Source organism: Chrysochloris asiatica, unplaced genomic scaffold, assembly GCF_000296735.1.
Source record: "Chrysochloris asiatica unplaced genomic scaffold, ChrAsi1.0 scaffold00069, whole genome shotgun sequence".
Taxonomy (NCBI): domain Eukaryota; kingdom Metazoa; phylum Chordata; class Mammalia; order Afrosoricida; family Chrysochloridae; genus Chrysochloris; species Chrysochloris asiatica.
The window spans coordinates 10,784,301-10,800,827 of record NW_006408587.1 but is presented as its reverse complement, the minus strand read 5'-3'; positions in this window follow the sequence as shown (position 1 = coordinate 10,800,827).

The following is a 16,527-nucleotide window of genomic DNA, read 5'->3' as shown; positions in this document are numbered from 1 at the left end:
GTTGATGAAGCCATATAGTTGTGCTCATAAGGAAAACAAACACATTTAGAGGCTCCAACAATGATAAACCGCTATGTAAGAATCAAACTGAAAGATATCGTGGTTTTGAGCAATATGCATAGTTAAGGATGAGCTATTTATGCTTAGAATATTCAGCTTCAAGTGATACGGATGTGGTGGTATAGAATTGTTGACTCTAATTTCCTTTTGATTTTTCGAATCCAGTCATCTGGGAAAGAAGGGACTTTTAAGCAGCAGCTAACCCAATTGCTTCGTTTCAAGGACAAACTACAGAACACCCAACAAAGGAATCTTTTGTCTTTCCTTAGTCCATGGTTTCATTAATAACTGTGCTGCCAATATATATCCAGTAGTCTCAGGTGGTTATTTAATTAAAATTAAATTGATTAAAAAAAGAAAAAAAAACTTTCATAATCTCACTGGCTTGTAGCTACCAGTGCATAAATGAATGAATAAATAAATACAAGGATGAAGAAATAAAACATTGCAGAAACTAATTCTTCCAGTAAACGATAAAGACCAATAGAAAAAAATAAGTCCAAAGGAGATGCAATTTTGTATCTCATTATTTATACATACTGGAAAAACAACCAGTCTGCAATATCAAATAACTTCTTAGGCAGGAAGGCTTGATTTTATATGTTTATAGAAAAACCACAAAACGTTCTCTGTTATTTCACCTTTATTTTTGCATAGAATCTAAGTCCATATAGTGTTTGATATGCTTGGCAAATTAATTTTCTAGCACATTAGTAGTGACCTTTAATAATGTTAACAATGTTTTGCCAAGGGTTTTGCATACTTTTGTGGCCAAAACTATATAAGATATGTATATTTCATTTCTTTTATCTGTTATTCCTGCTACCTTACACATTTTCTTTTGAATTTTGGAAAAGATATGTTTTCCTTCAGATTGATAGATTTAATCAGTTCTAAAATGTTACTGAAACTAAACATTTCTAATTTATTATCTACTTTATTTCCCAACAAGGTTATATATCTTTCTCTATGCAAAATCAAAAATTTAGGCTTACATTGACTAACATTTACATAACATATTTTTTTAAATGAAGTGTATTGTGTTTTTTTAAGTTGAACTATACAAAAGGCTTTGAAGATGATTATAACTTGAGAAGAAATATAAAGCTGTAATTCTGATATTCTACAAACAATGATATATTTGATGGAATGTATAAGGTGTGGAGTACTGGGCTAGTTTATATCAGCTAGGGATAATGTATTATATACATCTCTTTCCAACTTGATGTTTGGCATTGTAAGGCTGGTAGCTCAAAATCAGCTTCAGATCTAGGCAAATGCTCTCTACATTGAGTCAGTTCTCCACCAAAACACTGGATATCAGATTCTGCAGATTTGCGTGATTCAAACTCACTAGCCACTCTTCAGAAACTGTAGACAAGGTCGTTACAAGTAGGAGCCAACTCAACAACACTTAACAACTTTTAAATAGTCGTATCAGAAATAATTGAGCTGATAAAAATAGAGACTTATATAAGCTACTTAGGGTTATAAACGAAACCAATAAAATAGTTACATTGTAATATAAATAGAATTAGAAGGGAATAAGTAATATAAATAAATTAGATTCCTCATCTTTCATAGAAAAAATTTACATGTTGTTGTTAGGTACCATGGAGTTTGATGCAATTCAAAATGTGCCATCTTCACAATTGTTAGGTTTGAGCCCATTGTTGTTGCCACTGTGTCAATCCATCTCACTGGAGGTCTTGCTCTATTTGTTGACCCTTCATTTTACCAAGCATGATGTCCTTCTCCAGAAACTGGCCCTTCTTGCCAACATGTAATAATTACAGACATGATGTCTTGCTAGCATCACTTTTAGGGATAAATCTGGTGGCACTTCTTCCAAAATAGATTTGTTTGTTCTTCTCGAAGTCCATAGCACTTTCAATATTCTTCTCCAACACCATAATTCAAATGCATTGATTCTTCTCTGGGCTTCCTTGTTCGTTGTACAGGTTTTGTATGTATACAAGGAAACTGAAAATATCATGACCTGTGTCAGGCAAACCTCAGTCCTCAAAGTGTCATCTTTGCCCTTTGAAACAATAAAGAGGTTTTGTGCCACAGATTTGCCTAATACAATCTGTCACTTGATTTCTTGACTGCTGCTTCCATAAGCATTAATTATGATTCTAGGTAAAATGAAATCTTTGTCAACTTTATTCTTTTTTCCATTTATCATAGTTTTTTTCAAATGTTTATTGTGAATTCAGCGAAGGTTTACAGAGTATATGGTCAGTTTTACATTAACAAATTATACATTTATTTTTCATCTAAATGATTGCTATCCCTTCCATGTAGCACATGTTATCACACTTTCTCCATATTTCTTATTTCCATTCTGCTCTCCTTCCCAAAACTTATGAACTTTAACCTTAGGTAAATATAGCCTTTTTGATATTGAATGATTGGCCATTCCTTGGTGAGCATACGTTACTGATGTTGTTTTCCCACTATATACTTATCTACTGCTTGACTGAAAATTGGGCCACCAGGGTGAATTCTGTTCCAGACCTGAAGAGTGGTCAAGGACTATAGTCTTGGGTTCCTCCAATCGTTCTCTGATGAATAAAACTGGTCTTTTTTATAATTTTGAGTTTTGTTCCACATTTTATCTCACTCTGCCTGGGAGTTGGGCATCATCTAGTTCTTCTGGTCTCACAGTAATGGAGACTGATGTTCAAGTGCTCCATTAGTCCATTGGACTAGTTGATTTCAAGCATCTTCCCTTTCTTCTGCCCATACATAGACCAATAGTTGGACTTTATATGGTTGCTCATGAACTTTTAAGATCTCAGTCATTACTCACTAACGTAGGATGTAGAATATTGTCTTTATGAATTATGTTTTGCCAATTAACCAGTGTCCCCTGAGATGGTTCTGAAGCCCCGCAGGCCAAGTAACTTGGTGTCTCAGATGTTCAGTAATAATGAATGTCTAATGTCATTAACAGCTTCATTTTTTCCCTTGTGTGCTCCACTATGGAGTCCTGGTGTGGGTCTATAAGATAAACAGCTGACTGCAGTGTCCATTTGAACCACAAGATGAACAGTTCAAATACAATAAGAACTCCTTGGAAACCCTATATAAGGTTGCTATGAGCCAGAACTAATTCTGTGGCACTTAACAGCAACAAACATCCATATTCATAGGTGTATTTGCAGCAAAGGTAAATGCCCATGGATAAATATCCTCTGTCAAATCCTTATATATTTGTTGTATACTCCCACTCTCCTTTCCATAATCATTCAGTGTATGTATTTGTCTATGTAACTAACTGTAGAACACTGTTATTGCAGGGTTGTGTGTATAACAGCATTTACCTCCATTCCCTTTAACCCTTGCATTCCTACCTATCTTGATGTTACTTACTGAGTAAGTTGTGAGTATTTTTGTTTTCTTTGTATCTGAGGGGCCATTCATACTGACGACTGTAGTCTTTGATCTTCTGGCAAGCAAGGTTGTGTCATCTGCACATTGCAGGTTTTTAATGAGTCTTCCTCCAATCCTGATGCCAAGTTCGTCATACAATCCAGTTTCTCAGATTATTTGTTCACCATACAGAGTGACTAAGTATAGTAAAAGGATACAATCCTGACACACAACTTTCTTGATTCAAAACCAGTCAGTGTCCATCCTCTTGTTGTGTTCTAATGATTGCTTATTGGTCTATGTACAGGTTCCTCATGAACACAATTAAGTGTTCTGGAATTCTCATCCTTTGCAATGTTAACCATAATTTGTTTTGATCCACACAGTAGAATGCCTTTGCATAGTCAATAAAGCACTAGTAAACATCTTACTGGTCTTTTTTGCTTTCAAGCCAAGATTCATCTGACATCAGTAATAATATTCCTCATTCCAAGTCCATTTCTGAAACCAGGTTGAATTTCTGGCAAATCCATGTTGGTGTACTACTACAACCATTTTTTAATTATCTTCCACTTTTCATGGCACAGACAAGTGAGTGCTTCCAGTGTTACATCAATTTGTTGAAACATTTCAATTTGCATTCTGTTCATTCCTGGAGTCTTGTTTTTCACCAATGCCTTCAGTACAGCTTGGACTTCTTCCTTCTTTTGATGCTTCCTGCATCATTTAATATTTTGCCCACTGTGGTCATTGTTGGGTGTCACTGAGTTGTTTCCTACTCATTTGTTGTTGTTATCAGTGCCGTAAATTCAGTTCTTATCCATAATGACCCTGTATTGGGTTTCTAAAGAGCAGCTAGTGAACTTAAATTGCTGACCTTGTGGCTCAAATGATTTTCCAGTTATTGTTGTGGTTGTTAGGTGCTATCAAGTCAGTACTGACTCATAGTGACCCTATGTATAACAGAATGAAACATTGCCTGGTCTTGGGCCAACCTCACAATTGTTGCCACACTTGAGTCCATTGATGCTGCCACTTTGCTAATCCATTTCTCTGGGGGACTTCCTCTTTTTCTCTGACCCTCCACCTTACCAAACATGATATCCTTCTCCAGCCACCGGTCCCGCCTGACAATATGTCCAAAGTATGACCATCCAAGGACTTTGCAGTAATAACCCTATACAGGGCTTATGAAGCTATAATTTTTTTTTTAATTTTTTGTGTGAATTCAATGAAGATTTACTGACAAAATTATCAGTTTTACATTCAACAAATCAAACACTTCGTTTCAACTCAATGATTGCAATCCTTCCTTGCAACAACAGTTATCCCACTTCTTCACTGTGGCCCCAATTTCTATTCCATCCTTCTTTCATCCCTTCTCAACTTTGTCCTTAGGTAAACATTGTACTTTTGATCTTGAATGATTGACCATTTCATGGTGAGGATACCTTGCTAGTGTTGTTGTACCTGCCATATAGTTATCTACTGCTTGGCTTAAAATTGGGCCACAAGGGTGGGTTCCTTTTCAGACATGAAGGATGATCCCAGGCGATAGTCTTGGATTCCTTCATTCTCTTTCTAAGCAGTAATACTGGTCTTTTTTCTGTAATTTTGAATTTTGTTCCATTTGCTCCCACTCTATCAAGCGACCTTCTAATGTGATCTCTTTCAGAGCAATTGGTAGTGGTTAGCCAGGAAACGTCTAGCTCTTCTGGTCTAAGAGTTGTGGTAACTGTTCACATGTTCCATTGGTCCATTGGGCTTGTTGATTCCAAACAACTTCAATTCTATTACTCTTCTTTCTTATGCACATGGAGAGACCAATAGTTGCACCTTAGATATCTGCTCATGAGCTTTTACAATCCCAGTTACTACTTATCAAAGTACGGTGTGGAACATTGTCTTTGTGGACTGTGTTAGTGGTTATAAATCTTTAAGGTAGTAGGAAGCTTCATCTTTCTCCCTAGGAGCTGTTGGTGGATTTGAACTATTGGTCTTGCTGTTAGCAATACAAATCATAACTACTATGCCACAGGGTTATTGTTCCCATAGAATCCTTCCATATTGCAACCTGAGGCCTGAATTTTTCTTCAATTCTTTCAGTTTGAGAAATGTTGAACATGTTCTTCCTTTTGGCTTTCTGACTCTAAGTTTTTGGACATCTCATTATGATACTTTGTCTTCTCAAGCTGCCCTTTGAAATATTCGATTCAACTCTTTTGCTGCACCATTTTTTCCAGTTGCTTTAGCTTCTCTACATTCAAGAGGAAGTTTCAGAGTCTCGTTTGACATCTATTTTGTCTTTTGTTTTTATCCTGCCTTCTTGATGACTTTTTGCTTTCTTCATGTATGTTGTTTTTGATGTCATCCCACACTGAGGAGTCATTAGTGTCTAAAGCGTTAATTATTTTTGGATGTATTTTCTAAACTCAGGTGGGATATACTCGAGGTCATATTTTGGCTTGGCTGACTTGTTTAAATTTTCTTCAGCTACAGCTGTACTTGTGTAATAGTAATAAATGGTCTGTTCCAACATTCCAACCACAGCTTTGTTCTGGATGATGATAATGAATTTCTTCACCACTCTTCCATCAATTTGTTGTGCTGTGGTAGCTTTCATGAAGATTGGTGCTGGAAACTATGCCACTGGTATTTTAAATAGTGGCAGGGTCACCCATGATGGAAAGGTTTCAGCAGAACTTCCAGAGTATGGCAAACTAGGAAGAAGAGGTAGACCACTTCTGAATGGTTAGCCATGGAAAACTTTATGAATAGCAGCATAGCATGTCAGATATAGTGCTGGAAGAGGAAAACATTATGAATAACACCAGATTATTCTCAGCTATAGCACCAGCAGATGAGCCCCTCAGGTTGGAAGGCACTCAGATACACGTGGAGAAGAGTTGCTTCCTCAAAGTACAGTTGACCATAATAACATAAATGGAGCAAAGTTGCAGGATCTTCATTTGTTGATGACACACAACTCAAAATGAGGAAAACACATGTAAACATCCAATAAAAACTGAAACATGGAATGCATGGAGTATTAATCTAGGAAAACTGGAAGTTGTCAAAAATGAAATGGAAAGGATGAAGATTGATACCCTAGGCATTGGTGAGCTGAAATAGATGGTATTGTCCATTTTGAGTCTGAAAATCATATAGCTTACTACGCCAGGATCAACAAATTCAAGAGGAAAGGCAACAAATCTTCAAAAAGAACATTTCAAGATCTGTCTTGAAGTATGATGCTGTCTGTGATACAATAATATCCATATGCCCACAAGGAAGATCAATTAATATTACTATTACTCAAAATTACGCACCAACCATTAAAGTCAATGATGATGAAACTGAAGAGCTCTACCAATGTCTTCAGTATGAAACTGATCAAATAAGCAATCAATATGCTTTGATAATTGGAATGGGAATGCTGGAAACAAATAAGAACGAACAGTAGCTGGAAAATATAGCCTTGGTGATAGAAATGATGCTGGAGAACACATAATAGAAGTTTGCAAGACCAATGACTTATTAACTGAAAATACTTATTTTCAACAACATAAAAAGCTGACTATATATGGACCTCATAAAATGGAATACACAGAAGTCAAATTGACTACATCAGTCAGAAAAGACGACATCAGTCAAAAAAAAAAAAAAAAAAAGCCAGGGGTAGATAATGGAACAGATCATTATTTGTTATATGCAAGTTTAGGTTGAAGCTGAAGCACATTAAAACAAGTTCACAAGAGCCAAAATATGACCTCGAATATATCCCACCTGAACTTAGAGACCATCTCAAGAACAGATTTGATACATTAGACAATAATGACTAAAGACCAGAATTGTGGGATGATATTAAGAACAACATACAGGAAGAAAAAACAAAAGGCTATCAAAAAGACAAGAAGAAAGAAAAGACCAAAATGAATTTTAGAAGAGAATCTGAAACTTGCTCTTGATTGTAGAAAAGCTAAACCAAATGGAAGAAATCAGGAAGCAAAAGAAAATTTAAATTTTACAGAAAATTTAAAAGGCAGTTTAAGAAGTCAAAGTCAAGTATTATAATGAAATGTGCAAAGATTTGGAGTTAGAATACCAAAAAGGGCAGAAAACACATAGCATTTTTCAAGCTGAAAGAACTGAAGAAAAAAATTCAAGCCTCGACTTGAAATATTGAAAGATTTTATGGGCAAAATCCTGAATGAAGCAGAAAGCATTAAAAGAAGATGGTAGGAATACATGAGGTCATTGTACCAGAAAGAAATAGTCAAGGCTTAACTATTTCAAGAGGTCACACATGATGAAGAAATGATGACACTGAAGGGAAAGGCCAAGCTGCACTGAAGACTTCATTGAAAACCAAAGCTTCAGGAATTGAAATACAAATGGAAATGTTTTAACAAACTGATGCAGTACTGGGAGCACTCACTCATCTATGCCAAGAAATTTGGAAGACAGCAACCTGGTCAACTGATTGGAAAGACATATTTGTGTCCACTCCAAAGATAGGTGAGTCAATGGAATGCAAACATTATTTAACAATATCATTAGCATCACATGTAACTAAAATTTTACTTAAGATACTTCAAAAATGGTTGCAACATACTTGACAGAGAAATGCCAGAAATTCAAGGCAAATTCGGAAGAGGACATGGGAATTGGGATATTATTGTTGAAGTCAGATGGATTTTGGCTAAAATCAGAGAATACTAGAAAGACATTTACTTGTGCTTTATTGACTATGCAAAGACTTTTGACCGTGTTGATTATGAGAAACTATGGATAACATTACCAAGAATGGCTATTGCAGAACACTTCATGTGCTCATGAGGTACATGGATGAAGAGGCAGTTTTTTCAATCAGAACAAGAGGATACTGAATGGTTTTAAATTGGAAAGGGGTGTGAGATAGGGTTGTATCCTTTCACCATATTTATTCAATCTATGTGCTGTCCAAATATCTGCTAAACTCTATTATATGAAGAAGAACGTGGTGTCAGGATTGGAGAAAGACTTGTTAACCTGAGACATGCAGACGATACAACTCTGGTTGCTAGAAAAGAAGATAACTTAAAATACTTACTGAAGAAGATCAAAGACTACAGCGTTAGGTATGTATTTAACCTCAATGTAAAACAAAACAAAAATACTCACAACTGGACCAATAAGTAAATGGAAAAAAGATTGAGGACTTCACTTTGCTTGGATCCACAAAAAACACTACTTATGGAAACAGCAGTTAGGAAATCAAACGATGTATTGTATTAAGTAAATCTGCTGCAAAAGAACTCTTTAAAATGTTCAAGAGCAAAGATACCAGTTTGAGGACTAAGGCACACCTGACTCAAGCTATGGTATTTGCAATTGCCTGATATGCTTGTGAAAGTTGGATAATGAATAATGAAGACTGTAGAAGAATTGATGCATTTGAATTATGGTGTTGTAGGTGGTGGTGGTGGTATGCTGTCAAGTCAATTCTGACTCGCAGTGACATACAGGGTTTCCAGGCTATAAACCCTATGGGAGTAGAAAGCCTCATATTTCTCCCCCACAACACCTGGTGGACTCGAACTACTGACCTTGTGGTTAGCAGCCTAACGTGTAACCCACTATGTTACACGGGCTGCTTATATAGTGTTGTAGAAGATTATTGTTGTTTTTCTGACTCCTTATATTTGGTATTGTAGAATTATTATTATAGATTATTATTGTTCTTCTGGCAGTCCATGATGCTGTTAATAATAATAGTGTTATACAAGATTATTCAAAGTACCATGGACTGCCAGATGCACAAACACATATACAGCCAGAATGTTCCTTAGATGCCAGAATGGAGAGAATTTGTCTCTCATAATTCAGAAATGTTATCATGAGGGATGAGTACCTGGAGAAGGACATTATGCTTGATAAAGGAGTGAGTCAGTGAAAAAGAGGAAAATGCCAAAGGGATGGGTGGACATAGTGTCAGCAACCATGGGCTCAAACATAACAGCAATTGTGATGATGGTGGAGGACCAGGCAGTGTTTTGCTCTGTTGTACACAGAGTAACTATGAGTTGGAACTGATTCCATAGCACCTAACAACAACAATGAACTACTCCAGCATCTCTTACAACCAATGTAATCGGTTTCATTGTGTATGTCTCCTGTTGAGGTCCAGTTGTATAGTTGTATTTTATGTTGCTGAAAACAGGTATTTGTACTGAAGAAGTCTTGGTCTCGAAAAATTCTACCATGTTATCTCCAACATCATTTATATCAGCAGTGCTATATTTTTCAACTACGAGCCCTTCCTCCTTACTTCCAACTTTTCCATTACAATCAACAGAAATCATCAATGCTTCTTGATTGCATGTTTGATCAATTTCAGACTTAAGAAGTTGATAGAATTTTTCGATTTCTTCATCATTTGCTTTAGTGGTTGGTTGATAAATTTAGTGGTCTGTAATATTCTATCCCACACAGCACTGTACTTCAAGATAGATCTTGAAATGCTCTTTTGACGATGAATGTGAAGTCATTCCTTTTGTACTTGTTCCTGGCATAGTAAACCATACGATAGTCTAATTCAAAATGGCCAATACCAATGCATTTCAGCTCATCAATGCCTATGATTTCTGTCTTTATACATTCCATTTCACTTTTTATGACTTCCAATTTTCCTAGATTCACACTTTGTACATTCCACATTCTGATTATTAATGGATGTTTGCATCTATTTCTTCTTCATTTGAGTTGTGCCCCATCAGCAAATAAAGGTCCTGAAATCTTTGCTTCATCCACGTTATTTGAGGAAATTTTTCCCAGTCATATTTTGAGTGCCTTCCAACCTAAGGGGCTCATCTTCTGTCACTATATCAGACACCGTTCCAGTGCTATTCATAAGGTATTCAGAAGTGATCTACCTCTCCTTCTTCCAAGTCTCTTCTAGTCTGAAGCTTTGCTGAAACCTGTTCACCAGGAGTACGCTGCTAGTATTTTAAAGGCGAGTAGCATAGTTTCCAGCATCACAGCAACACACAAGCCACCACAGCCATCAAACTGATGGACAACTGGGGAATGAGGCTGCATTGGTGGCACTTATATTAATGAAGGAAAATGCAATCTAAAGGATTTGGGTGTATCTTGAGTCAGTCTCATTTGAGACTTATATATATTATTTAGAGTTATAAATGAAACAAAAAATGCTAACGTATAATATAAATAAAATTAGAAGGGAAGAAATAGTATAAATAAATCAAATCCCTAATCTTTCATAAAAATGTTTATGTAGATCCTATCAAGATTGATTACTTGGGAAAACAGATTTCAGCATATTGTTTAAAATAATTGTACTACCAGTGGGTTTGTGTGAAGACCAGAAAAAAAATTTTTAAGTTAATATTGCTTTATATTATTTAGACTCTTATCATGTATATATGATACTTTTATGAATGCAGAGTTTCCCAAATAGAAGCATATTAATGGCTACATTGACTTTGTTCCTCTAACCCTTCCTTGTTAATGACTGACTTATGATTTAACTTCAATTATTACAGGAGAATAAAGCTCTTACCAGGCTCACCCTCCAAGAAGTTTCTGTATATACGAATCCCTAATCAGTTACTTAATCTCCAAATATATGTGGGTAGTAGGTATTATACAAGAGCACAATGGACATTTAACAGCCTCAGAAGAGAAAATGTGTGTTTGGAAAGAAACTTTTGGGAATGCTCAATTTCATCTGTGTATAAGATCAGCTTTGTTAATGATGTCAGGATTGGAACTACATTTCCATTGAAGACCCCTTCATTTTGGCTAGAGAATAAAGAATTTGAGAGGAGATCAAAGAGAGGGATATATTATGCTTTGATCAGACTTACTTGGCCACAGGTGGGCACGCAGATTGACCTGTCCATCCAAGCTGAGTAATTCCTCACTCCTTCACTTTTACTTTATGACTTGATTTCTTCATCCTTGGCGAGAGCATAAAGTAAATCATGACATTTCTTGGCTGAAAAGGAGAGTGAAACAGCTGTGACCCTTGAGATATTGTTTACTTTACTACCTCCTTATACATACTCAGTCACTTTTGTAAGACATGCTTGATGGCTTTCGTTCATACAGTTCTCCCCTCCATCTGCTCCACCAATTGATGAAGAGGAAGACAGTGACTGCCCTAAGCTACATTTATTCACTAACTCATTAAAAATTTATAAGCACTTACTCTCTGCAATACAAGGAAGTATACTAAAACAGTCACAAATAGGAATAAGTCAGATACCTTGCCCTTGAAGAGCTAAAAGTCTGGTAAGGGAAGACAGACATGTGAGTATTAATCAATTAATGAGCATAAGTATTTAAAAAGTTATGTATAAAGTAGCATGAAAACAGAAAAGAGACGAATTCATAGGAGAGAAGTAAAGAGAAGCAAAATACAAGAAGGTTTTATAGTCAGAGATATTTAAAGTATACCCTGGTGGTCAGCATTGGCCAGCTCTATATAAAGCTTCCTGTCACAGTAAGAAATAAAATCAGCAACGATAGCACAGCTAATGGTCATAAAGAGTAGGTGGCTGTGTGGTTGAGTGATGGTGGGTCATCCAGATCCCCTCTTTAGGACAAATGCACTCAACTATAATTACCAGAATTATAATTCAGCTCACAGCTGAGGTTTTTTGTTTTAGTTTTTGTTGTGAGTGTGTGTGTATAAAGGGTGTGTTGGGGAATGTATGGGGAGAGGGATGTATGCATTCCCGACTGCTGCATTTGGCAGGTTAAAAACAGAGGGAGCTCATTGAAGAAGATAAGCTGTATTTTCAGTTTAATATCATGGAGAATTCTTGAATGCTGCACTGGCTAACTTGTGACTCATAGACAGATGACTATACCATCTGGCTGTTCTCTGGATCATAAAATGTAAGAGTTAGAGTGGTGAGCTGCTTTGGAAAGCATCTATTTCTATTCCTATGTTGTAGCTCACAGCTGAGTTTTTCCCCCTGGAAATCGTTTTTCTCCAAAGGGAATTCTGTTTCTGAAGTCTAGACCCCCTTCATAGGAGAGGGCTGACTTATCTAACCAATCAGTTCAGGAATGTAAAAGTTTAACTGCCTTGCCTCATATGTGTGTGTGTGAGTTGTTCTGAGCCCCAGAGCTCCCTGTAGGATAAACCGAGGCTTTTATTGTGATTACACCTCAGTTCAGCTTTTCCTTCTGCCCAATCCTGTGAAATAAATTAAGCCAAGTCTCATCACTCTCTTAGGTCTTCTGACCTAGACTAGCCTTTTGTGTCTTGGCCTACATCAACATTTTAAGATAAATATGAGCTCTTTAGGAAGAAGGTTAAAGGTCAGGCAGGGAACAAATGTAAATGTGTAAAAGAATCCAGTGTATTTGGAGAAGTTCTGAGTTATTTAGGGCATAAATCTTAGAGTGAGCTTCACATCTTGAAGCTGCAGTCAGGGACTTCTTAATGGTCTAATTACCTAACTGGTTTCTTACTCCAACCAAGGCCCAGATCTGACCCTAAAACAGTGAAGCCAACTTACACAAGATGGCTTTTCATTTTATTTCTTGAGTTCGGGCAATATCCCCAAACCAGTGGAATGATATTCAAGGACTGAGGAGTCATATGATCAGATACATGTATTTCAAGAACAATCAACAGGAATGTGTAAAAACAGTGAAAGAAGGTATAACCGAATAAAGTGAGTAATAAGGTCCTGAACTTGAAACGTTGTTTCCTGGACCTAGGTAGGAAACAAATTCAATAAACAGTTATGTTCAGTTGTTGTTAAGTGTCGTTGAGTTCATTCTGACTTATAACAAACCTGTGTAGGGTTTTTGAGGAGTAGCTGGTAGGTTTGAACTCCGTCCGAACCTTGCGGTTCGCAGTACAGTGCTGATCTTACAGGGCCACACCAGGAGTCCTATGTTTAGTTGGCACTGGCCTTTAACCTTGTGGTGGTTAATGTTATTTAATGACAATTTGGCTAGTCCATGATTCTCTGTGGTTTGGCAGACACTGGACTGAATGTTCTTCCATAACATAATAAATAACACCTATGAAAGCCTGAAACTGTATAGGCAGAAATCTGTCAGAGAAGAAAATCTCAAAAATTTCCACAAGAAGCAAGCAATAGAAAAGGGTAAGACTGCACCTTGTCAAAGGCGGAAAACTTGTGAAACCCTGCAAACGAGGCAGTTCCCTTGAGTTTCCAATCCAGCTCTCACAGGTTTCACTGATATGATCTGATACGAAAGAAGAGGTTCCTTGGGGGTGTGGCCTGCATTCAGTATATAACAGTATATGTCAGATGTCTGGCAAAGCGCTTTCTCTATGTGTGTCTCTATGTGTTGCCCGATCTCCAGTTCTCACAAATTTGGAACTTTCCAGTTCACAACTGTGTAAGAAGTCCTTGAAGCAAATCTCTCTCTTTCTGTATGTATGTTGTTTGTTGTTGTTAAGTGCCGTCAAGTTGGTTCTGACCCATAGTGACCCTCTATAGGGTTTCCGATATATATGTATATATGTATATGTGTGTGTGTGTATGTATAGAGAGAGAGAGAGAAAGAGAGAGAGAGAGAGCACTCTGGTAGCATAGTGGCAAACCTTAAGGTCAGCAGTTCGAAACTACCAGCTGTTCCGCGGGAGAAAGATGAGGCTTTCTGCTCCCGTAAAGATTTACCACCTTTGAAACCCTATACAGGGTCTCTATGAGTTGGATCCAACTCCACGGCACATGACAACAACAACAACAAATATATATATTGTTGCTGTTGTTTGGTGCCACAGAGTCATCATCCAATCATAGGGGCCCAATGCACAACCAAACAAAACACTGCCCCATCCTGAGCCAACCTCACAATCGTTGTTATGGTTGAACCCATTGGTGCTGACATTGGGCCAATCCATCTCATTGGGGGTCTTTTTGTTTTTCTCTGACCCTCCACCTTACCAAATATTGTATCCTTCTCCTGGGATTTGTCAATCCTGATAACATGTCCGAAGTATGGGAGATGAAGTCTGGCGATCCTGGCTTCCAAGGAACATTCTGACTGTAATTCTTCCAACATAGATTGATTTGTTCTTTGGACAGTCTATGGTACTTTTAATATTCTCCTCAAAAACTATAACTCAAATGTATCAATTCTTCTATGGTATTTCTTATTCACTGTCCAGTTTTCACATGCATCTGTAGTTATTTAAAACACCATGGTTTGGATCAAGCGCACCTTAGTCCTTAAACTGACATCTTTCCTCTTGAACACTTTAAAGAGGTTTTGTACAGTAGATTTACCTAATGCGATATGTTGTTTGATATCTTGACTGCTGCTTCCATGAGTGTTGATGGTTGGTCTGAGCAAAAAAAAGTATTTGAAAACTTCAAACCTTCCTCCATTTATATGGATGCTGTTTACTGGTACAATGGTGAGGATTTTTGTTTTCTTTATATTGAGGTGCAGCTCATACTGAAGGCTGTGGTCTTTGATCTTCATCAGTAAGTATTTTCAGTCCTCTTTGCTTTCAACAAACAAGGTTGTATCATCTGCATATCACAGGTTGTTAATGAGTCTTCCTCCAATTCTGTTGCCAATTTTTTCTTCGTGTAATCCAGCTTCTCAGATTATTTGCTCAGCATTCAGATTGAATAAATGTGGTGACAGAAAACATCCTTGATACAACTTTTCTTAATTTTAAATAATTTAATGTTCCCTTTTTCTATTCTATGTAGAGGTTACTCATAAACACAATTAAGTGTTCCAGAATACTCCTCCTCCACAATATTGTCCATAGCTTGTCATGATCCACACAATCAAAAGCCTTTGTGTAATCAATAAACTATAGGTAAATGTGCTTCTGCGAGTCCTGGTGTGACACTGTGGGTTAATGTGCTGGACTGCAAGGTTGGTTTGAACTGCAAGGTTGGCAGTTCAAGATCACCAGTTGCTCCTTGGAAACCCTAGACAGGGTTGCTATGAGTTGGAACTGACTTGACAGCACTTAACAACAACAACAACAATTATCTGGTTTCAGTCAAGATCCATATGACGTCAGCAATGATATCTGTCATGCCACGTGTACTTCTGAATCCAGCTTGAACCTCTGGAAGTTCTCTGTCAATGTATGCTTGCAGTCAATTTTTCATTATGATTAGCAAAATTTTCTTTTCATGTGATATTAATGATACTGTCCAAAGATTTCCACATTCCACTGGGTCATTGCTTAGTGGAATGGGCACAAATATGGGTCTCTTCCAGTCAGTTGCCCAGGTACTTATCTTCCAAATTTCCTGGCAAAAATGAGTGAGTGCCTCCAGAGCTGCATCAGTTTCTTGAAAGATTTCAAACTGTTTTCCATCAATTTTCCAGACCCTTGTTCTTTGCCAATGTCTTCAGTGCTCCTTGGGTTTCTTCCTTCAGTATCACTGGCTCTTGATCATACATTACCTATTAAAATGGTTGAACATTGACTATTTATTTTTGGTAAAATGACTCTGTATATTCTTTCCATCTTCTTTTGATGCTTTGTGCATCATTCAATAATTTCCCCAGAGAATCCTTCCATATTTCAAATCAAGACTTGATTTTGTTTTCTTCAGATCCCTCAGCTTCAGAAATGCTGAACATGTTCTTCCCTTTTTATCTTCTAACTCCAGGTCTTTGCACATTTCATCATAATATTTAACTTTGTCTTCTTGAGCTGACCTTTGAAATTTTTTGTTCAGCTGTTCTATCTCCTCATTTCTTCCATTTGCTTTAGCATCTCTATACTGGAGAGCAAATTTTAGAATCTCTTCAGACATCCTTTTGGTTGTTTCTTTCTTGTTGTCTTAATGACCTTTTGCTTTTTTCTGTATGCTGTCCTTAATGTCATGCCACAACTTTTATGGTCTTAGGTCTTTAGTTCTAACACATCAAATCTGTTCTTCAGATGATCTCTAAATTCAGGTGGGATAAGTCCAAGGTCATATTTTGCTCTTTAGGACTTGTTTTACTCTTCTTCAGCTTCAACCTGAATATGCATATGAGCAATTGATGGTCTATTCCACAGTTTGTCCCTGGCCTTGTTTTGGCTGATGATATAGAGCTTTTCCACCA